The 24,434-nt window shown below is 50.2% G+C and overlaps 1 pseudogene; it reads right to left on the bottom strand.

The window, feature by feature from the left end:
* Positions 1–6,554: 6,554 nt before the first annotated feature.
* The window catches only part of LOC123426683, a 32,543-nt pseudogene continuing 14,663 nt past the window's right edge, over positions 6,555–24,434 (bottom strand).

Here is a 24,434-nt window from a genome sequence, read left to right as displayed (position 1 = left end):
GATGATGTTCTTCGCTTGAGAATCAAGTTGCTTGAATTTCTTCACATCAGCTGCAGTGACACTGGCACAAATGATGGGGACGCCATTTTCCACAATATACCAGAGATCATTGTCAATAGCTTGTAGATGCAGTTGCATTTTGTTCTTCCAGAAAGGAAAGTTCTTCCCTTCGTAGGTAGGACATGGTGCAGTCACCTTGAAAATGCCTGCAGTCGACATAACTAAAACTCCAGGTGGTTAAACCAAAATCACACAGAACAAGGGCGTACCTTGCTCTGATACCAATTGAAAGTGTGTTATATCGACTAGAGGGGGTGAATAGGAGATTTTTAGAATTTCATCACTGAGGAAATTCCTTTTGAGCAAATTCCTCACTGATGACTAACTTACAGCGGAAACAGTAAAGGATCAGACGTGCAAATGTTCACACCAGCAGTATTTCAGAGTGAAGAATGTGAAAACAGATCGCACAGTAAGCAGGCACGCAGAATACAGATGATGATTAACTATTGTGAAGAATTTGGGGTTGAGGAAATTCAGAGAAAGTCTTCAGCAAATTCTTCAGACAGTCAGGGTGAAAGTCATCAACACATAATACAGGGAAAGTAAAGAGTTGAGGAATTAGAACCCGATTCTCAAAGACGATAATCGTTGATGACCCAGTTCCAACTGCTGTGACAGTTGTACATCTGGTTTGGAGCGGCTTGGTATTGAAACCAAAGGACACCCAGTCCCGGGACACACAGTCCCTACCGTATTCTCCTTGAGCTAAGGACACACAGTCCTCGCCCAACACTTGTGGTAAGTCTTCAGGGCAGACTTCCAAACCCTCACAAACTCGGTCACCCGGCGATCCACAATTGACTGCTGGATTGCTCTAGACCATGACGCCTAACCGTCTGGAGGATGCACAGTCCTCAAAGGTAAAAGGCTTCAGTCCCACACAAGAACAACTTCTTCAGTGATGCTCAATTACTAGGTTTGGTTTGTGGTTTCGGTGGGTGGTCTATTTCCTCACTGATGAATTACTCTCGAAGGCACTGAGGAATTTGGGTTGCTCTTATGACAAGTGTCAGTTTCTAACGGAGCAGCCAACCAGCTAGTGGTTGTGGGGGGCGGCTATTTATAGCCTGGGAGCATCCCGACATGATTTGACACTAATGCCCTTAAATAATATGACCGTTGGAGTGGATAAGACCAGTGACTTGGCGTGGTTATCGAAATGGTCGGGACCCTCAACTGTGAGAGTCCTCATGTCACTCATATTCCTCACTTGAGGCTTTTGGTAGGATTTGGCTTGGGTTGAGCATCATGAGGAAATCCATTCCATAGTGTTACTTTGACCCCCTTTAACAGTACGGTGTTCCTATTCATCAAATGCAAAGAAGGTAAAACATAAAACGTAAATCTTCACGCTTCAATTTCTTCAGAATGATTTTCTTTAGGAACCACCGGTCTTCTCAATATCAGTGTATTCACGAGGTATATCAATTTCATCGTAGATTCCTCGCGATTCATTTCTTCAGCTTCAGACCAATTTCTTCAACTGAAGATATACATTTTTAGGGGTCGATATTCTTCAAATGTCTCAAACTCCTCAATGACTTATAGATCCTGTGTATACTCACAAACACATTAGATACTTAACCTATAAGTCTTCAAACCACCAAAATCACTAAGGGGCACTAGATGCACTTACACAACATTCTGTTGCCAAGATACACAAAATCGGAATTTCCGAGTTTGAGTATCGGTGCCACCGAGTTTGGTCATCTGACCGTTAGTCACCTTTTTGGTGCCACCGATTTTCATATATCGGTCTCACCGAGATTCAAAAGTTCACACCTTTGTGCTAATCGGTACCATCGAGTTTTCAACTTTGGTGTCACCGAGTTTTCCCTTTTGTGTGTACGGTTGGATTTTGGTTGCTGCCTATATATACCCCTTCACCCACCTCTCATTCGTGGGAGAAGTACTCAGAATACACACTTCATTGCCAGATCCATTTTCTGAGAGAGAACCACCTACTCTTGTGTTGAGACCAAGATATTCCAATCCTATCATTTGAAACTTGATCTCTAGCCTCCCCAAACTGCTTTCCACCAAATCGACCTCTCCTACCCATGCATATTATGCGAGAGAGTGATTTGTGTTGAGGAGATTGTCTTTAGAAGCACAAGAGCAAGGAGTTCATTGATCTACCACATCTATTATCTTTTGGAGGGTGGTGCCTCCTAGATTGGTTAGGTGTCGTTTGGGAGCCTCCTACTTCGGGTTGTGGAGTTGAACCAAGATGTTTGTAAGGGCAGGGAGACCGCCTACTTCGTGAAGATCTACCGTGAGTAAGGCTAGTCCCCCTTGGACGGAAGCCGTGGTGGAATAGACAAGGCCGCTTCTTTGTGGACCCTCTGTGGGTGGACCCTCCGTGGACGCTTGCAGCCGTTACCCTCCGTGGGTTGAAGTCTCCACTAACATGGGCGTACGATAGCGCCACCTATCGGAACCATGCCAAAAATCGCCGTGTCAACCTTATGCGTTTGATCTCCCTGCCTTACTCCTCTACTTTACACTTTCATGTTTTACTTTCCGCTGCTATACTATTAGACTTGCATGTGTAGGGTGTACTTGACCTGTTATAAGTGTCGTAGCTGCCTCTCAAGTAAAATTGGGGAAAAGGAAAAAAACTTATCTTGTCAAGTAGTCTAATCACCCCCTCTAGACATACTTTCGATCCTACAGCGGAAGCCGTCGGTCTCCCACTTGCGGGTCTTTGGCTGCCTTCCATTCGCCAAGGAGCTCGGCCACCTCGGTAAGCTCGACGATAGGAGCACTCCAGGAGTTTTCATTGGCTACGCGAAGGGCTCAAAGGCCTATCGCATCCTCGACCCAAAGACACAACGTGTGCGCACGGCGCGAGATGTCGTGTTCAACGAAGGGCGAGGGTGGGAATGGGACAAGGCGGTGGACGATGGCTCGACGCCGACGTATGATGCCTTCATTGTCGAGTACGTTCACTTCAAGGAAGTCAGGGGAGCAAGCAGCTCCTCTTCGCCGAGCACGTCTACCCCAGCCCCCAAAACTCCATCGACCCCGGTACCTGCTACGTCGATGGCACCACAACCGGCGACGCCACATACTCCAGCTCCGGCAGTCACCCCTTCGGGATCATCTTCATCAGCACCAGCTCACGCCGAGCACAACCCGGTGGAGTTCGCTTCCCCACTCACTCACGACGAGGAGCGCATCGACACGTATCATGGCGGTGAACCGCTGCGGTATCGTACGATGGATAATCTACTCGACGACCAGCCGGTGCCGGGACTGGTGCCACGCGATGTGGTGGCGCGGCTACAACTCCCGTGTGAGGACGGCGAACCTCGATCCTTTGTAGAGGCCGAGAGAGAAGCGGCATGGCGCGCCGCGATGTAGTTGGAGATGGATGCGGTCGAGCAGAACCGCACATGGGATCTCGCTGACCTCCCTCGTGGTCGCCGTGCAATCACCCTTAAGTGGGTGTTCAAGCTGAAGAGGGATTGAGTCGGTGCCATCATCAAGCACAAGGCTCTCTTGGTGGCCCGAGGCTTCTTGCAGCAGGAAGGGGTCAACTTCAACGACGCTTTTGCTTCCGTGGCACAGATGGAGTTCATGCGACTTCTCCTTGCGCCAGCTGCCTAGGAGGGCTGGCGTGTCCATAACATGGATGTCAAGTCGGCATTCCTCAACGGCGACTTGAAGGAGGAAGTCTACGTGCATCAGCCGTCGGGATTTGCGATCCCCGACCAGGAGGGAAAGGTACTCCGCTTGCGTAAGGCTCTCTATGGCCTACGGCACGCACCTAGGGCGTGGAACCCGAAGCTAGACTCCACGCTAAAGAAGATGGGCTTCGAGCAAAGCCCGCATGAGGCGGTTGTCTACCGACGGGGTAGTGGAGGAAATGCCCTGCTGGTCTCTGTACTAGGATCTTTATGGAGCTGCAGCACATGACCTTTGTGGGGCTGCAGCACATGGTCCTTGTGGCTGTTAGGATAGAATCCTTGACAACCAAGGACTGGCAGTTAGGATAGCATCTTAGACTAACATCTTAGCAGCATCTTAGACTAGCATCTTAGACTAACATCTTAGACTTGCATCTTAGCATATGCTTGGCTAGCTAGCAGCCTATAAATATATATCTCCAACCCCTCAGATTGGCATGGCATTGTGTGAGAAATAAACCAACGAAAATTGTTCCAACTCTCTTGGTGTCATCTACAACTATTAGTGCTCGGGCTAAAAGGCCTAACACCTTGTATGTAAGCTTGAGCTGAAGGTGGATCTCCCGTGTGTGTTTGATTTAAACGCATGTAAGCTTGATCTGTAGGTGGCATATACTCCCCATTTAAAGCACACAGAGCCTTGGCTCAGTGGTTGGGCATGCGGTTGTGCAGCCTAAAGACCCAAATTCAATTCCTAAAATTGACAGGTGATGCACATAAGTTTTCCTCCATTTATTGAGGACCAAGTTTGATGTGTGGTGGAACTACTCATCAAGAAATATCTTGATACTCATTTAAAAACATTCTGAAGACCATGTTTATCTTGGTATTCATACTAATATGGTTGTATGCATCCTTAGTTGGTGCAGAGGCCGGGAAGTGAAATTCTCCCCATTTTAAAGCGCATTTGCAGACTGGCGTGGTCTTCACGACTTGGTTCATCTGGAAACACCTCCATCCACTGAGCCGTCGCCTCCTCCCGTAACCCTAGCCGCCGCCTCCTGTCGCCCCCCCCCCCCCCTTAACCCCCTCCCGTCGCCCCCGTGGGCGACCAGGGGGTAACCCTAGCCGCCGCCGTCGGTCCTCCCTCGCTCCTCCTTCATCCTCGCCGCCGTCAGCAGCGCCGTCGGGCGAAGCCTGGCCGGCAGGGGCGGCGGCGAGGATCCTCTCCCCTTCATGCGACATGGCTGGCGCGGGACGGTCGTTCGTGAGGAGGCGCCGGACTAGCGCGCGGTGCGGCGGCGCTGCATGTGGATCCTAGCAGCGGCGTGCGGAGCGCGTCGATGACTGGGGTTCGTTCTTGCGGCACGGTGTGGCGGCTGCGAGAGGGGCAAGACATGGTGGTCGCGTGCGTCGTCGAGTTCGGGCCAGATCCTTCTGGATCCGGCGCCCAGACGCCATCGGCCAGCGTAGGGTGGTGGTACTCGTCACTGCTCAGATTGGATCTTCATTGATCCAGATACCCGCGGTGTGCTTCTCTCCCGCGGTTTCCTGGCGTTGTCGGCGTGGCCGCGGATGAAGATGGTGGAGGAGATTCAGATAAGGCGAAACCCATTGGTCGGCCCTGGCCGGCTGCACCGACAACGATGCTCAAGGGCACCGTTTTTCTTCCTGGAGACGTCCGTCTACGTCTGCTCCTCCACTTCCTACCTCACTGCCTCTCGGGTGAAAACCCTAACTTCGGTGGGCGGCGGCGGCGTCCTTGACGTCGTGACCTTCCTGAAGGCGTCACCTTGATGTCTGAGTGGTGGTGGGCACTATGTGGGTCCTGGACAGTTGCTGGTGGTGGGCACTGCTTCGAGGGAAACCCTAAGATCTGACTTTCCAGATCGGACGATGGCGGTACAGCGGTGTCGTTTCTCTCTTAGGAGCATCGTTTGTGGAGCAGCGCTGGATGACAGAGGCAGGAGATGGAGCGGCTTCGTCTGGCCCGAAGATTTGGTGGAACTATCAAGTCATGCTTGGCCAACAGGTGCTACGCTGAGTCATGCCTGGTTGGTAGGTGCTACGCACGACAGTTCTTCCAAAATCTTCGTGTCTGGACGAATGAGCGCAGGGCGGTGGCGCTGTTTGGTGTCGTGGTGGCGTCAATCATCTTGCACGGAGCTTTCGGTGGAGATGTCAAGTCATGCCTGCCCGACAGGTGCTACGTTGTGTCATGCCTGGTCGGTAGGTGCTACGCACGACAGATCTTCCAGAATCTTCGCGTCTGGACTGACGAGCCGTGGTGGCGTCGACGGATGGACGGACTGGCAAGGATGATACGGATCTCTCTCCTGAAGATGGGTTAGCGGCCTGATGATGATAGCGGCATCTAAAACGTGTGCATGTGGTGTACGCTTTAGGTTTGCTGCACCAGTTGTGGGTTTCGATACGTTATGTGGATGTATTGATGACGGCAGCGGTTTTAGATATGGGGAGTGAAAGCACTCCACATTATCGAGTTTTGTAGGTGTGAGTGATGGCTTCGGATGGTTTGATGTATGTTCTTGTTAGACCTATGTTGAATAATTAATAAAGATGACCGTATGCATCAATTGATGCAGAGGCCGGGGTTTGAACCTCCTTTTTCAAAAAAAAAAAAAAAAGGTGGCATATACTCCCTTTGTGAATTAATATAAGATCCTTTAGATAGCTATTTTAGGGAGTACTTTTGTTTTGTTAGTTCAGTCAGCCGTAGCTGGTCCATTATACTCCGTATTTTAGTGGGTATGACAACATCCTTTTGTTTAGCATGCAACTGAATCTGCACTAGTAATTCTGACGCAACAAGGCGGGCATTCTCACGCAATTTCTGAATCAACGCTCGAAACATGTCAATCTCCATTCTGAAGTGCCTTCTGCATACAAGTCTTCATTTCCATTCAAAATTTCATTTACATGACGTGCACCTGTAAGTATTGAAGCGTAAATAGGTCCTCTTGACACGTCCACCAAATGAAATGAAATGAGGGTGCCAAACGAGCTGTAAATAAACTAAAGTCCCATGTTATGCATCTCCAAATCCAAGCTTCTTCGATCTCACAGTGGAATTGGATCCGGCTGGTACTTGAATTCAGGCAAATCCTGGAGCCTGCAAGGAAAATAAATGCCACGCATTTAATCATGTGCTTACTTGTCTGTTTGGTTAAGGGTTCCATCGTATATAAAAAGTAAACATACAGTGCCGTCGAAAACAGGTCTAAGAACAACAAAATAGCAAAATTCAAGGGCAATACGTTACACCTACCTTTGCCTGACTCTGAGGATACCAGTGCCGAGTTGCATGGGTATGCCCATGATGATGCATTCACTAACTCCCTCTATCTGATCCTCGCGACCAGTGTATGAAGCGTTGAAGAGATGCTCCGAAGCTCTCTCAAATGAAGACAGCATCAGCACGCTGCTTTTCATCTTTGCGATGCCGCTAGCCGTGATGCCCAAAATTTCACCCTGTGAAACCGGCAGCATATGTACATTTATTAGTCAGTCTTGAGGCAGATGGATGGATGATTAAAATGGTGATCAGTGTAAGATGACTCTACAAACCTTGTATGTCATCAGGTCTGCCAGAAGCATCATATGTCTCAGATCAATCATCATGTTGTTATTTTCAAAGGTATACTGAATTTCATCAATGATAGATCTCCTTGCAGCTTCAATTCCAAGTGTTTGGTTCACTTCCAATATGTGGTTACTTTTTGTTCTCTTAGCATCAACTCCAGGAGTACCCAAAACTTTCAGGAGGTTTGTTCTGCAATAAAGAATTGTTTCATGGCATATCATCATCTTAGACTAGCATCCAAGAAGTCACAGTGAGGCTTATAAACAATTTACAGAAGCAATAAATAAGAACCCTTACCCTTCAACCAACAAGTTGTATCTGTCGAAACTTCCATCGCGTCTTAAAACAGGGTTGACAACAGCTCTTTCAACAGTTGGAATGCCCTGAAGATCAGTAGGAAGGTCAGCTACATAACCATAATGGATGTCAGAAAATGTACAGCATACTTTTTTTTTACCTTCACAATTAGTTTTGGAAGCATCGATTTGAGATTGTGCAGCTCAAGCTGAAGTTTGGACTTGTCTGTTCCGGCTGGATATATTCTCAACTTGGTTTCATCGATGACACGAACATGCTGTAAATATGATATATCATAAATACAATTGCAGAGAAAATGATGGGCACATCACGCGACTTCGGAGCTTTGTTCATACCTCAGACTTCAACTTTGTTTTTGCATGATTTAGTATTGACAGCTGCACGGTGTCAGACGAGATTCCCATGTACCTTTCCATGCCCTGCGTATCGAGTTTAACAACCAAATATGGCTGGTTTGATTTTAAGACAATCTTTATGGCTGCTGCCACCTGTTGAACATAACAAGGTTTCTCGTCAAGTTGAGTGCTTCCTTACAAAAGTTATCTGTAATGTCGGGGTTTCAACCTCCTTTTTGAGGGAAGAAAATGTTCAACTCGAGTTACATATAGCATACGCAGATCTTTTTCTTTATTTTGAGCTCATGCAAAAAAAAAACATGACTACACAAACTAAAACATTGAATAATCTCAACTCAAACCAACATGTGTGAATTCATACACAATAATGCAAGATTGGTTATTAAACTAACTGTAAACATTATCCATACATAGCTAATAAAACATGTACACAGATATTTTTATAATATATTTTGCTAGACAGCCAAACAAAAAATCAAAGATTTTGTGCATCCACAGCAAAGTCCAAAGATTGGTGAAGTGCATGTATATTTAATTCCTGGGAGAATGTCAAATGACAATTCTTTGTAACTATGAATGCACTAAATTCATGTGACATGTTTAAGGCTCAACAGGCAAGTTCTAGACCATATATTGTTATGAAAACGATGGCTCCCGAGGCGAAAGGAGGGGCGATCTCGGAGGAGGCCACCGGGGCACTCTCCTTGGTCGTCAGAGAGCCGATCGGAGGGACCTCTCCGGCCACCGATGGATCGCTCGGAGTGGAGTCCGTTCAGCTGAGCGGCGAGTCTTTCATCTCAGAAGATGGGATCTGCAGGGATGCGCATCGGAACTGGACGGTGTCGTTCGTAGACACCTCCTCCGAGGAGCGAGTGCAGAGATCGGGATCCATCAAACTCCATCAGGTATCTCGCTGGATCACCATTAGGGATGAAGATAATGATATTCTTGCAGGCCGTTACTTGCAAGATGGGGAAACTCCGACGATCGGACAAACCATGGAGATAGATGGATTCAAGCTCATCGTTAGAGAACTCCATGAGGCTCATCAATGGGGTTTTCGCAATGGCAAGGTGAGTACTGACCTTATTTCTAGTTCCCCTCGGTTTGGAGGGCGATTTTGGGTCCTGGCAGATCAGGAATCGGAGGACGAGGTCGAAGAGATCGATTTCGAGGCATTTGATCTTTCAACTGCTGCAGCTAATGTTGTTCGTTTCGAGAATGGTTCCATCAGACAACAAGTTAAAACTATAGCTAGGGGCCCGAAGAAGGCTGTGTTGAAGCACACCGTTCGTCCATGGATTGGCCCCTTGCCAGCGGTGCAGCTTGCACCGATTACTCTTTCTGATTTCTTCCCGGCGGCAAGATGGTGCCTAGCCAAGGGAAGGAAGAAGAAAAACTTGGCAGGTCCGAAAATTGTGCCAACAGCGATGACCAAGCCGAGTTCTGCGCGATCTGACCACAGGGAGGCTTTTTTCAAATCGGTAACGGAGGCTGCTGGGTTCGTTTTCGAATCTGCCAAAGTTAACTATATTGGGTATAAGGCCCAGGAGGAAAGCCCTGTCGACAAGTCCAAGTCGGACAGCGTCTGTTCTGGGTATATGGCCCAGGCAACAGCTAAGTCGACGACAGATAATCCAGAGCGATCGACTGCTTCGGGCGATTTGCATCACGGGAACTATAGCGCCTGCACGAGGGCGCCTGAACCTAGGGTTCCTCGGCGACAGCACCGTGGATTCCCATCGTTGGGTTCTGGACGAGCTGCGCGGGTGCCGCCTCCTCCTTCCACTGCCGTGAGCATGGCAGGCAGGGGCAATGCCAGACCTCCACCGACTGCGCAGCCTCGACCTTCTGGGCAGGGGGATCGCCCCAACATTGCAAAGCAGCCTGCTGCTGCTCAGATGGCGCGCCCTCCCGGTGCAGCGCAGGCAGGTCGGCAGCTCGGCCCTCCCGGTCAGGTTGGGGAACCTGCAGATCAGCGGCCGCAGCAGCGCGGTCGTTGGGGCAGTGACGGCGGCAACGCCTATGGAGAGGGCCAGTTTCGCGGGCCAGCATCTTATGGTGGCGGCCGTGGGCATGCAGCTTCCAACAATGGACCTAACCAGTCTTTCACTGCACCGCCGGGGAATTTTGTGCCGGGGACGTCGGGACCTCCTCATCACAAGAGAGGGGGATTTCGACAGAATTGGGCGGGCAGAGGTGGAGGTAGGAAGCCAAGGCCTAATCTGCCTGTTCAAGAGCCGCCGGCAGATGATGTTGTTAGGGCGACTGTTCCAGAGAAGGTGGCGGCTGACCCGGTTATACCAAAACAAGCTCCTGTGGTTGCAAAAGGAGAGGGAGGTGATAGGCCCTCCAAGTGGGCACGCAAGAAAGAGAAGATGGTGTGTTATTGCTGCAGTGAGGCGGGGCACTTTGTGTCCGAGTGCAAGGCTGAGCTCTGTATGATTTGCCTTAAGCCGACGCATGGTGAGGCTAAGTGTCCTCTTACGGATGGGAGTATGCCGGTTGTGACCATCTATGGCGTATCCAGTCAAGAACTAATGTTCTTCGAGTCACCGGCGGCAACGGCAACACTTCACACACCGGATGCTGGTTTCACGGGCACGGTGACGGTGACTCGGGGAGTCTTGACTGTGGAGCAGGTGGTGCAACAGCTTAAGGAACTTGTTTCAGTAACTTTTCGGTGGGAACCGGTTTTGATTTCAGACAATGTCTTCAAGGTCGTTTTTCCTACCAAGGAGGACTTAGCTCGCTTGCTGAAGTTCGGTATGTGCAGAGTAGCTAGCACAAGTTGTGTTCTTGAGTTTGATGCCTGGAAGAGTGAGGAGCCGAAGGGCGTTCCTCTACCTCAGATTTGGGTGCACTTTGCAGGAGCTCCTACCAAGGCTATGAATGACTTTAGCGTTGTATGGAGTTTGGGTTCGCTTATTGGTAAAACAGAGGAGGTGGATATGGTGTTCACTAGAGCCAAAGGTATCGCGAGGATGCTTGTGAGTGTGCTAGATATTCAGATTATTCCAGATGAGGTCATTTGGACTTTTGAAGGGATGCGATACACGCTCCAGTTGGAAATAGAGAGTCCTACTCTTTTTGATTCACCGGTCACCGATGAAGACACCAATATGACCGATGGAGATGATGCAAATGGTGCTAAGGAGAATGGTAGTTCTTTTGAGCCAGGGCCTACTTTTTCTTCTCAGAAGAATGCACAACCCACTCAGGATATGCAACACTCAGGCACTGGTACAAATCACGGGGTTTCTGCTTCTGATCTGGATTTGCGGTTTGGATCTTTTAAATCTGCATCTGCGCCGGCAAAAGTCGGTTGGTCCTTGTACACGTCTTCGGGCATACAGGCGAGACTTCCGAGGTTCACGGGAAAGAATCCTCGGAACAACATAGGTATTCTGCAGTCTACTAATATGTTGCAACCGGTTTCTTTGGAGGCATATCTGGCAGATGCAAAGCTTGTTAGTAACCGACCTGAGAGTATGCAGTTGGATTTGGAGGCTCATCCAGAGAGGTGTCTTAGCGCGGTTGGAGATGCTCCAGTGAGGGAGTTAGGTGCTGGGGAGGTTCCCACTACCATGCATGATGTTGGTGCTGGGGAGGTTCCCACTACCGTGCATGGTGTTGCCCTTCCACCTGTTGCCGCTAGCTCCGACAGCATGGCTGCACCAGCACCAGTGCACTACCAGCGTGCTGCGACTGAGATGATGGACGTTGGGGCTTGCACGGGTGGGGATCCACATGAGCTCGACGCATCCTGCATGGCGGTGCGCGTAGACCATGCAACAGAGATTCGGGTCGATGTTGCGGCGCACTCCATTGCGGTGGCCGACAGCCAGGTGCACGTTGATGAACAGGCTTGCATGACCGTGCCTGCGCCGGACGTTGGAGGCGAGCTGGGAGCAGCGTTGGGGGAAGCCAACAATGGAGAGGCGAGTTTGGCCACAGATGGTGTTCTCACTGGGACAATTCGACATGCACTGGAAGAGGGTGCTGATTCTCGTACTGTTTCTGCGCCACGGCCTGTTGAGATCTCAGTTGATGAAGTCATAGCGTTTGGTGGAGTTCCAGATCCGATGGGTCCAGATAGACGGTCTAGTAATCGGGTACAATCCCAGCTAGACGTGGATGACTTGCAGATTGGCCGTGCTATGAGGGCGGCTAGAATGAAAGATGTTCAGAATTCGACAGGTATGTCCATTAATACTGAGCATTCTATTCTTCAATTTTCACCGCAAGACATTATAGATAATGCCACCTCTATGGGGGTCAACTTGGGTAGTACTAGCAAAGAAATTTCCAAATCTATTAATGACTTATTGGACTTAGAAGTTGATAGGGCTTTGGATATTATTCGAACCCTAGCTGCCATTAAACCAATGAATGATGAGGCAATATCTAACATGGGAGGTCTGAATTTACTATGTGATAATTTAGTCTCACCTGAGGATAGAGAGGAGTCTCAGGAGGGCGTGCAGATAGATCAGCAGCCCAATGCTACACTACATGAGGGTGCCGAAAATACGACTGGTTATATGGACCAGGATTATGTTTCTGAAAAGCCAAAACGCACTTATAAAAGGAGGGTCTATACTGTCTCTGCAATTCGTAGGAGTGCTAGATTCAAGACTGCTAAAAAATTCCATGATGAAATATGAAAGGAATGTTTTGGAACAGCAGAGATCTGAGAGACTTGGCTAAAATCCGGTTCCTTGCAGAAACTACGTTACATCATAGTCTTGACTTCATCGCGTTGATGGAGACGGGTCGGGATAATTTTACATCGCAATTTCTAAACTCTCTTTCGGGAGGTGTTGAATTTGATTGGCATTGTCTCCCCCCAAGAGGAAGATCCGGAGGGATCTTACTTGGTGTCCGGTGTCATACACTTCAAGTTCGAGAAGTAGTGCTTGGGGAGTTCTCGGTCAAATTTCGAATTAGAACCAAGGAAGATGGGTTCCAATGGGCTCTGGTTGCGGTTTATGGGGCCGCACAAACAGAGCAAAAGCCAGCTTTTCTGGCTGATTTGGTTCGAATTTGCGATGACACTTTACCACTAGTGGTAGGTGGTGATTTTAATATCATCAGGAGAGCTGATGAGAAGAACAATGATAACTTTGATGGCAGATGGCCTTTTATGTTCAACACAATTATAGAGAGTCTCAACCTACGGGAGATCGATCTCTCAGGTAGGAAATATACTTGGGCCAATTCTCTACCTAATCAAACTTTTGAAAAATTGGACAAGGTACTTACGAGTGTTGACTGGAAGAGAAGTTCCCGCTAGTCACAGTATGTGCACTTCAAAGGGCGATATCTGACCATACCCCTCTCCTACTAGATTCTGGCCAGGCCACTCACAAAGGGAGAAGTGATGCTTTCTCTTTTGAATCAAGCTGGTTCACACGTGAGGGGTTTGTCGACATGATTTCTAGGGAATGAACAAGCATGCGGGTGGGAACTCTAGTGTTGATGTCTGGCAAAATAAAATACGACATCTTAGACAATTCTTGAGAGGTTGGGCTAAGAATATATCTGGGGTCTATCGAGATGAGCAAGATAGACTGCTCAAACTTATAGATACTCTAGATCGTCAGGCAGAAACTCGCATGCTGGATGAACAAGAGAGGGCCTTAAAGTACGAAGTTGAACAAAGAGTTCGAGTCCTTCTTCGAGAAGAGGAAATGAAATGGGCTGTCAGAGCAAAAGTTAGGGCAATTGTCCAGGGGGATGATAACACTAAATTTTTCCATTTGATTGCAAATGGCAAACATCGGAAAAAGAGGATTATACAACTTGAGCAAGATGAGGGTACAATAGTAGGTCATGAGAATCTAAAGTTGTACATCACAAACTATTATAAAAGGTTGTTCGGTGCTCCGACTCATAGTTTTGTGTCTATGGACGAGCATCAGACCGCGGATATTCCTCAGATTGGACAGGCCGATAATGAGTGTTTATCTGCTCCATTCCTAGAGAAAGAGGTGCTACAGGCGATTCAGGGTATGAAAAACGGTAAAGCGCCGGGGCCAGATAGTTTTATAAGAGATGTTGGCATATTATTAAGAAAGATCTCTTGGCAATGTTTCACGATTTGTTCTCCGGGCACTTACAACTCTTTCATCTTAATTTTGGTACGATCACGTTGCTACCAAAAAAAGAGGGTGCTTAGCGTATTGAACAATTTCGCCCCATATGTCTGCTTAATGTTAGCTTCAAAGTTTTCACAAAGGTGGGGACAAATAGTTTAACTAAGATGGCACATTCTATGGTGCAATCTTCGCAGACGGCTTTCATGCCTGGTCGGAATATTCTCGAAGGGGTGGTTGTTCTCCATGAAACCCTTCACGAATTACATTCCAAGAAGCTTAACGGAGTCTTATTTAAGGTAGACTTCGAAAAGGCTTACGACAAAGTCAAATGGTCTTTCTTGCAACAAACTCTGCGCATGAAGGGGTTTTGCGAGATTTGGCGAAAGCATATCGATCGTTTTATACAAAAGGGTAGTGTCGGTATTAAAGTGAATGATGATGTAGGTCATTTCTTTCAGACACTAAAGGGTCTTAGGTAGGAAGATCCTATGTCACCTATTTTATTTAACATCGTAGCAGATATGTTAGCGCTCATGATCAGGAGGGCTAATGAAAAAGGGTTAGTAGGGGGACTAGTGCCACATCTAGTAGATGGGGGTGTTTCCATCCTACAATATGCGGATGACACAATCCTTTTCATGGAACACGATCTCAACAAAGCAAGAAACATGAAGTTAATATTATGCTTATTCGAACAACTATCTGGACTGAAAATTAACTTCTTTAAAAGTGAACTCTTTTGCTTTGGAGACGCAAAAGAAGAACAACTCACTTATAATCAACTATTTGGTTGCGAGAGTGGTTCGCTACCGTTTACGTACTTAGGGATCCCTATTCATCACCGAAAATTATCCATTAAGGAATGGAAGTGCATCGAGGATTGGTTTGAGAAAAAATTGAGCTGCTGGAAGGGCAAGCTATTATCCTACGGAGGACGATTGGTCTTAGTTAACTCAGTGTTGACAAGTATGCCAATGTTCCTTCTATCCTTTTTCGAAGTACCAGTTGGGGTGCGCAAAAGGTTGGATTTTTACCGATCAAGATTTTTCTGGCAGAGTGATGAGGTCAAGACCAAATATAGGCTGGCTCGATGGGATATTATTTGTAGACCCAAAGATCAGGGAGGTTGGGGATTGAAAACTTAGAGGTTAGGAACAGGTGTCTGCTCAGCAAGTGGCTTTTCAGGCTATCTGTGGAATCAGAAGGTATGTGGATACAAATTCTGAAGAACAAGTATCTACAGCAAAAAACCTTAGCTCAGGTTACTGTGGGACCTGGAGATTCACCTTTTTGGAAGGGTCTCATGAAGACAAAAATAGCCTTTTTTAACAGGACTAAATTCATCATCGGAAATGGTGAAGCTACTAGATTCTGGGAGGATATCTCGCTAGGTGACGAGCCTCTAGCCCTTCAATATCCGCAGCTGTATCACATTCCCCAACGCAGACAGACGACTGTTGCGGCAGTGTTACGTGAGATGCCTCTCAACATTCAGTTTCGCAGATCCTTGGTAGGAAATAGATGGGTCAGATGGCTACATCTAGTCAGAAGGCTAATGGATGTTAGTCTTTCTGATGATCCGGATAGGATTGTTTGGAAACTGACCTCCAATGGGACGTTTACCGTGAAATCAATGTATGACCATGTTATTGATAGTTCAGTTATTCCAAAATCTTCACATATTTGGAACGTTAAGGTTCCCCCTAAGTTAAAAATCTTTTTGTGGTTTGTCCACAAAGGAGTTGTTTTAACTAAGGATAACTTGGCCAAGCGAAATTGGAAAGGAAATCGGAGATGTAACTTCTGTCAAACATATGAAACTATCAAGCACCTCTTTCTGGACTGCCCTATGGCTAAAATATTATGGCGCTCAATCCATATAGCTTTTAACATCACCCCGCCGACTAGCATTAACATGTTATTTGGGACATGGCTTGACGGGGTTAATATCTCGTTCGCTAAGTTAATTCGAGTTGGAACTTCTGCACTTTTATGGGCTATATGGAATTGCAGAAATGACCTAGTTTTTAACAGAGAACAATCTATCAACTTTTTGCAGGTCATCTTCAGGGCTACCGCATTGATCCGCATGTGGTCCTTACTCACTCCTGTGGAAACCAGGGAGCCTTTGGTTACTGGGTGTGCCCGATGGAAGATGGTAGCTCAGGCTATCTTCAGCCGATATGGATGGCGACATGCTGATAGAATAGGGAATTAGTCAACTACTCCTATCCAGATATTCGGCTTAGGCGTTCATTGCCTTGTAATTTATTTTCCCTTTACTTTTCGACTTTGTACCTACTTCGGATCTTTTCAGTTATTAAATAAAATGGCTGTATGCATCACTCGATGCAGAGGCCGGGGCGAGGCCTCCTTTTCGAAAAGAAAAAAATGTGACATGTTTAACAATACCGAGAGCAAAATGCAAGCAGACAAACTTCCTTTAAGTGCATATACAAGTTCAAAAGAATATAATTATCTGAATAACTTACCTCACCCAGCACTACTTTCTCAATAGAACATTTCACTTTGGCTGCAAACAACTCATCCTGCTCAGACAGAAGTTCTGTAGTGATAATTGGTGTGCTTATCTTTTTAACAGCATTGATGATTTCCTTGATGCGGGGAACTCCAAGAGTAACATCTTTGTTATTCTTCGTTAAGGAAACAAATCTTTGAAGGATATTTAACTAGTATATTCAACATCCTATGTTTATATTTCTACATTTTGTATGCCATAGAACCCTATCATATCAATAGTAACCATAGAACTTTGTAACTATTATTGAAAGTTTTTTTCAACTCATTAGATAATATAAATCATAGTAGCCCCCTAATGATAAGTTTCAGAAAATAAAGTAAATGTTCTACTTGCGCATCGTTAACATGCCACAATAATAATACCATTTTCCTTAAATACAAAGTAAAGGAAGGATACTCATGCTAGCTACTCCTGCAAAATGGAAGGTTTTTAATGTCATTTGGGTCCCAGGCTCTCCAATACTCTGCGCCCCAATTGCCCCAATTGATGCTCCTGCTTCGATTATTTTTGAGTGATAACGAGATAAGCAAGTGTCCAAGAAAACCTGTGGTAGGAAAAAGGACATAATAATCATATAGCAGAACCACATAAGAACAAAATACATAAACAAACTGATAAAAAATCCTTGTACCCCCAGTTAATTTAAATTGTTCATCACAAGAATGCCACTGTTTCTACCCACAGGCTGACTTTCTTAGGGCTTTGATGTTTTTAGAAATGCAGTCACTTAATAACCACAACAATATACCGTTACCACAACAATCTACTTGATGGAACATTTTACTGCACGAAATTGGTCATTTCATCTTGCAGATACACAATCTTATGCGATGTGCCTACGATTACAGTAGTTTGGTAAAGCAATGATGATTTAGTACATGCAAGATTTATACACACCTGCAGTTGTTTCGCGGATACGCCAGAAATATCAGCAGCAATGCGTTCTTCAATGCTAGAGTCCCTCTTTCCCACACGATCTTCATCTAGTTGAAGCGCTCTCCTTGTGCTTCTAAGAATTTTGATACGGTCCTCAAAGAATTTTGTTAACATCTCTTTGAACTTATCGCTACAACCACCAGATGAGGCATCTTGTTCGGAGAGCTTATCATTAAACATTTGTAAGATTAACTCTGGAGATAACGTGTCATCTCCCCGTTGCGGACATGTAGCCTACAAAGTTAAATCGTCAACGATCAATGGTCAATGCACAAGGAACCCTTACCTCATTAACATAAGAAAGTATTCATGTATGTCAAACTAACCATGACTTTCCTATACAATTGATCCAAATTTAAGGGACGGCCACCTTTTCCTTCCATCTTTACAGGATCCATGCCATCGTCTCCATAGACAAACTGAACAATACCGCCGCTAGCGTTACGGACAGTCTGATCATAGAAAACTGACAGATCTTCGGGACATATATCCAGTTTCTGCTGTTTTGACCTATGATTACAAATTCAAACGAAAGGAACAACCATATATCAGATACCTACTAAAAACAAATCCAAAACTGATTCGGAATATCCAGTAGGCACATGGAGTCAACTGGCAATGCCTAACCGTTTACACCTCAAGACAAAATAAGACATGTCATAGTGGATCCACACCAAGTTAGTACAAAATAAAACATGTTGTAGTTCATCCATGTCTGTAAATAGGCCCTCGAATTGGTACAGTATCATAATTTCACATTGGTAGTCTATAGTAGGCTAGTAGCTAACAAGTACTCCCTCTGTAAAGAAATATAAGAGCATTTAGATCACTGAAGTAGTGATCTTAGTGATCTAAATGCTCTTATATTTCTTTACAGAGGGAGTAGTTGCTGAAGTCTCTTGTGTTAAACATGACATAGCCGTACGTATGCAGCAGGGTTGTAACATGATGGAGATTACTTATTTACTTGCGCATGTAGGTAGGTAGTTAGGAGATATCTCTTATCCCATGTAACTTAAACTCTATCTCTATCTCCTCCTTAACTTTCTCCTCAAGATGTAATCTCTACCAACTGTATGCACATCAGGGAGGTGCGCCCCTGTATATAACACGTACGGTGTCTGTTATGACCGGCTTGGCCTATGGCCGGCGTAGGCCCATTGGGCGTTAATATTAGCGGCTTGGCCCGCAAGTTATCTTAGGTAAATTACTTTAGGAAAGTTATCTTAGGCTCGAGTTATAAATACTAGTTGTAAGACATCAATTGGGATTAAGCAATAAAGATATTATCTTTTGTTGCCCGGCTCTCCAAGGAGCCGGAACCCTAGCCTCCGCCGCGCCTAACCCTAGCCGCGACGGCGCCATCTCGCCGGCGCGCCCGCTCCAGCCCTCGCTCCCCTCCTCCCTGCCCGTACAACCTACGTCGGAGGCCCGGTAGGAACCCTAGTCCTACCAATTTGGTATCCAGAGATTCCAGGCTGATCATGTCGCTCCCTCCACCACCGCCGCCGCTCAACACCACCACCGCCCCACTGCCGCAAACCACCACTACCGCCCCGCCGCCGCTGCCGCTCACGTCCGGGACCGCTCCCTCGCCAGTACCGATCATCACCGCGGAGGAGCCGCTCCCCATACTCTCGCCCGAGGCGATGTCGGGCACCCTGCGGGAGCTTGTCCAAGTGGTCCGAGGCATCAGCCTCTACCTCGCTGGGACCCCACCCCCGCCGCCGAGCGTCGCCCCCACTACCTACGGGCCGCCGTCGCTGCCGTGGGCCACCCCGGCCTTCCAGCCGCTCCACGGAGGGGCGCCGCCGCCGCCGCCACAGCTGCTGCTGCAGCACTACCACGCCGCGGGCACTCCCTGGCCGGTGTGGCCGGCCACCACCGCGCCGCGGGGGGGGCTGCCCCACCAGTCGCTACCGGCCACCACGGCGCAGGCTCCGGCGCCGCACCAGCAGCCGCCGCCGCCATCGACAGAAGCACCGCCAGCGCCCCGAACCACCGGTCGCCCCCTGCACCAGGTGCAGTTCCCGTCCTCGCCATCGCCGATCCCCGCGTGGGCAGCCGGATCATCTTCGGGTCCGATCTATACCCCGGCACCGGAACACCCGGCGCCCTCTCTGCCGTTCGAGCGGTCCTCCAGCTCGGCGCCCTATGGCCCGGAGTTTCCCGACCCGGCATACGCGCCGCCACCGACATCCGCGGCTCCCGGACACGGCGGGCCGACATCTCCTCGGTTCGCTAAGCAGAACTTCACCACTTACGACGGCGCGGAAGACCCCCTCAACTGGCTCAACCAGTGCGAGCAGTTCTTTCGGGGGCAGCGGACGCTCGCGTCGGATCGCACCTGGCTCACGTCCTATCATCTCCGTGGTACTGCCCAGACTTGGTACTACGCCCTCGAGCAGGACGAGGGCGGCATGCCACCGTGGGACCGATTTCGCGAGCTCTGCCTTCTCCGGTTTGGCCCCCCCATCCGTGGCAGCCCTCGGCCGCTTACCGTTTACCTCAACGGTCCAGGACTACGCCGACCGATTCCAAGCCCTGGCATGCCACGCGCCAGGCATATCCGCGTCTCAGCGCGCTGAGCTCTTTGTGGGTGGCCTACCGGACCATATTCGCGTGGATGTCGAGCTCCGGGAACCCCCCGACCTTCAGTCCGCCATGTACTATGCCCGGGCCTTCGAACAGCGGGCCCAGGCACTGCAGCAACCGCCCGGACGGGGCGGCCGCCAGCTCAGTCGACCCGCGCCGACCCTTCCCGCACCGGGCCGGCCTCCGCCAGCCGCAACGGCCGCACCTCCGGCCGCCACACGGACCTTCCGCAGGTTGTCTCCGGCCGAGCAGCAGGAGCGTCGACGTCAGGGTCTCTGCTTTAACTGCGATGAGCCCTACACGCCGACACATGTCTGCCCCCACCTCTTCTACTTGGAGACGGTCGACTACACCGAGGCGGACGAGACGAACGACGCACCAGACACGGCCGCAGATTCTACGGCGACGGCCTGCGTCGTCTCTCTCCACGCCCTCGCCGGCATCCGTCATGAGCGGACCATGTTGCTGCCCGTGACGATCCATGGCGAGCAGCTGGTGGCCCTGCTGGATACGGGCTCCACTCATAACTTCCTGCCCGAGGCAACCATGCGTCGTCTAGCTATTCCGACCACGGGCGGGGAGCGCCTTCGGATCACGGTGGCCAACGGTGACCGCCTCCAGTGTCATGGACTCGCCCGCGACGTTCCCATCACCATCGGGGGCGAGCACTTTTCCATTACCTGTGCCGGCATCGACCTCGGCTGTTTCGACTTCATCCTCGGTGTGGACTTTCTCCGGACCCTCGGGGCCATCGTGTGGGACTTCGACGCCCTCACGATGACATTCTGGCGGCTGGGACGCCAAATTCGGTGGGACGGCATTGGGGGCGCTTCGCCCGCCGTGCCACATCTTCAGCTAGCCGCCGCCTCCTCCGAGACCGAGCACCCTCTGCTGGATCCCCTTCTGCAGCAACATAGCGCCCTCTTCGACGAGCCGCGGGGACTCCCACCTGCTCGGGTATACGACCATCGCATTCACCTTGCTCCGGGCTCCACTCCCGTGGCGGTGTGACCTTACCGCTACCCTCAGCTGCAGAAGGATGAGTTGGAGAGACAGTGTGCCCTTATGCTCGCAACGGGCATCATCCGGATCTCGACGTCACCCTTCTCCGCGCCGGTCCTTCTCGTCCGCAAGACAGATGGCACGTGGCGTTTTTGCATCGACTACCGCAGCCTAAACGCGCTCACACTCAAGGACAAGTTTCCGATACCGGTGGTCGACGAGCTCTTGGATGAGCTTCATGGGGCGCGCTTCTTCACCAAACTCGATCTCCGGTCGGGCTATCACCAGGTGCGCATGCATCCGAACGACATCGCCAAGACGGCGTTTCGCACCCACCATGGCCACTTCGAGTTCTTGGTGATGCCTTTCGGCCTCGCCAATGCCCCGGCGACCTTCCAGGCCCTGATGAATGACATTCTGCGACCCTACTTACGGCGGTTTGTGCTTGTTTTCTTTGATGATATTCTTATCTTCAGCGCCACCTGGGCCGAGCACCTCCAGCATGTCGCCATCTTCTTCAACGAGCTTCGGGCGCACGACCTCCACCTCAAGCGCTCGAAGTGCTCGTTCGGGACACCTACTGTTGCCTACCTCGGCCATGTCATCTCGGCCGACGGGGTGGCTATGGACGCCGACAAGGTGGCAGCTGTCTCCGCCTGGCCGACGCCTCACTCGCCGCGGGCTCTCCGCGGGTTCCTCGGCCTCGCAGGATACTACCGGAAATTTATTCGGGAGTTCGGGCTCATCGCGGCACCTCTCACGCGGCTGCTCCGCCGCGATGCTTTCGCCTGGGACGACAAGGCGACAGCGGCATTCGAGGCCCTCAAAGGGGCCCTCACAACGGGTCCCGTCCTCCAGATGCCCGACTTCGACCGCCCGTTCGTGGTGGACTGTGACGCGTCGGGCGTGGGCTTCGGCGCCGTGCTTCATCAGGGCGAGGGGCCCATTGCTTTCTTCAGCCGGCCTTTTGCTCCGCGCCATCTTAAGCTGGCGGCGTACGAGCGGGAGCTCATTGGCCTGGTGCAGGCCGTGCGCCATTGGCGGCCGTACTTGTGGGGACGGGTGTTCCACATCCGTACGGACCATTACAGCTTGAAGTTCTTACTGGACCAACGACTGTCGACTGTGCCGCGGCACCAGTGGATCAGCAAGCTCTTCGGCTTCGACTTCTCCGTCGAGTATCGTCCGGGCCGCCTTAACACCGTGGCCGACGCGCTGTCCCGTCGCGACTCTGATCTCGCTCCTTCCACCGACGAGGTCGCTGGGGTGTCCCTGTGCATCCGATCCGGGCCGACGTTCGGCCTCTTCGCTGACATCCGCCGCGCAACTGCAACAGCCAACGACGCCGTTCTTCTCCAGCAGCAGCTCACGGCCGGTGACCTTGAGGAGCCCTGGCGCTTCACTGATGGACTGCTTCTCCATGGGCGCCGGATCTTTGTTCCGGCGCATGATGATCTCCGTCACCAGGTGCTCCAGCTCGCCCACTCGACAGGTCATGAGGGTGTGCAGAAAACCCTCCATCGTCTTCGCGCTGACTTCTACATCCCCGGCGATCGCGCACTCGTCCGCGACTGGGTTCGGTCTTGCCAGACATGCCAGCGCAACAAGACGGAGACCCTGAGACCGGCTGGGTTACTTCAGCCCTTGGAGGTGTCGTCTCAGGTTTGGGCGGATATTTCCATGGACTTCATCGAGGGCCTTCCCAAGGTGGGCGGCAAGTCGGTCATCCTTACGGTGGTCGACCGCTTTTCTAAGTATGCCCATTTCATCGCGCTCGGTCATCCGTACACGGCGGCGTCCGTGGCCCGGGCCTTCTTCGACGGCATCGTTCGCTTACACGGGTTTCCAGCTTCGATCGTCAGTGATCGGGACCCGGTGTTCACGGGCCATGTCTGGCGCGACCTCTTCAGGATGGCGGGCGTCCAGCTTCGCCTGAGTACGGCATTTCATCCTCAGACGGACGGTCAGTCCGAGGTGGTTAACAAGGTCATTGCCATGTATTTGCGTTGTGTGACAGGTGATCGGCCTCGAGCTTGGGTGGACTGGCTCTCTTGGGCGGAGTACTGCTACAACACCTCCTATCACTCCGCCCTTCGTGCCACGCCATTTGAGGTGGTATATGGTCGTCCGCCCCCGCCTATACTTCCGGTGGACCCGGCGACGGCTCGGACAGAGATTGCGGGTGACCTTATCCGCACCCGTGACGAGATGCTTGCTGAGGTCCGTTAGCGTCTCCTTCAGGCCCAGCAGCTGGCCAAGCACTACTACGACAATCACCATCGCGAGGCGGAATTCGCCGTGGGTGATTGGGTGTGGCTGCGTCTTCTCCACCGCTCTACGCAGTCACTCGACCCGCGCGTGAAGCGCAAGCTCGGCCCTCGCTACGCTGGACCCTTCCCTATCGTGGAGCGCATTGGGAAGGTGGCCTATCGTCTTCAGCTGCCAGACCACGCTCGTATCCACGACGTCTTCCATGTGGGGCTACTCAAGCCATTCCGTGGCGAGACACCGGCGGCCCTTCCGGCGCTTCCCCCAATCGCCGATGGTCGCATTCTTCCGAAACCAGCCAAGGTGTTGCAGGCACAGCTTCGACGTGGCGTGTGGTTCCTCCTCGTTCAGTGGACGGGTCTTTCGGAGGAGGAGGCTACGTGGGAGCAGCGTGAGGAATTCCGCCAACACTATCCAAACTTTCAGCTCGAGGACGAGCTGTTTGTGCAGGCGGGGAGAGATGTTATGACCGGCTTGGCCTATGGCCGGCGTAGGCCCATTGGGCGTTAATATTAGCGGCTTGGCCCGCAAGTTATCTTAGGTAAATTACTTTAGGAAAGTTATCTTAGGCTCGAGTTATAAATACTAGTTGTAAGACATCAATTGGGATTAAGCAATAAAGATATTATCTTCTGTTGCCCGGCTCTCCAAGGAGCCGGAACCCTAGCCTCCGCCGCGCCTAACCCTAGCCGCGACGGCGCCATCTCGTCGGCGCGCCCGCTCCAGCCATCGCTCCCCTCCTCCCTGCCCGTACAACCTACGTCGGAGGCCCGGTAGGAACCCTAGTCCTACCAGTGTCCCTCCAACGAGGTAAGACACTTTCCGCTCTCGCACATCTTGTAGTTGGTAGGTTGCTCAGATATCGAAAACAAAGTGTTGATGCATATGCTACTCTAGGTGTCAGTACTTTGATGTTTTATTTTCTTAGCTCCACCTTGCCTTTTGAGGGGGCTGGAAACCTGGGATTGCCCTTTCCCTTTAGGCCTTGTTTGGTTTGGCAGGGATTGACATGGATTA

Source organism: Hordeum vulgare, chromosome 1H, assembly GCF_904849725.1.
Source record: "Hordeum vulgare subsp. vulgare chromosome 1H, MorexV3_pseudomolecules_assembly, whole genome shotgun sequence".
NCBI lineage: Eukaryota > Viridiplantae > Streptophyta > Magnoliopsida > Poales > Poaceae > Hordeum > Hordeum vulgare.
The sequence above is the reverse complement of the archived record's forward strand: the minus strand, read 5'-3'. Positions and strand labels throughout refer to the sequence as shown.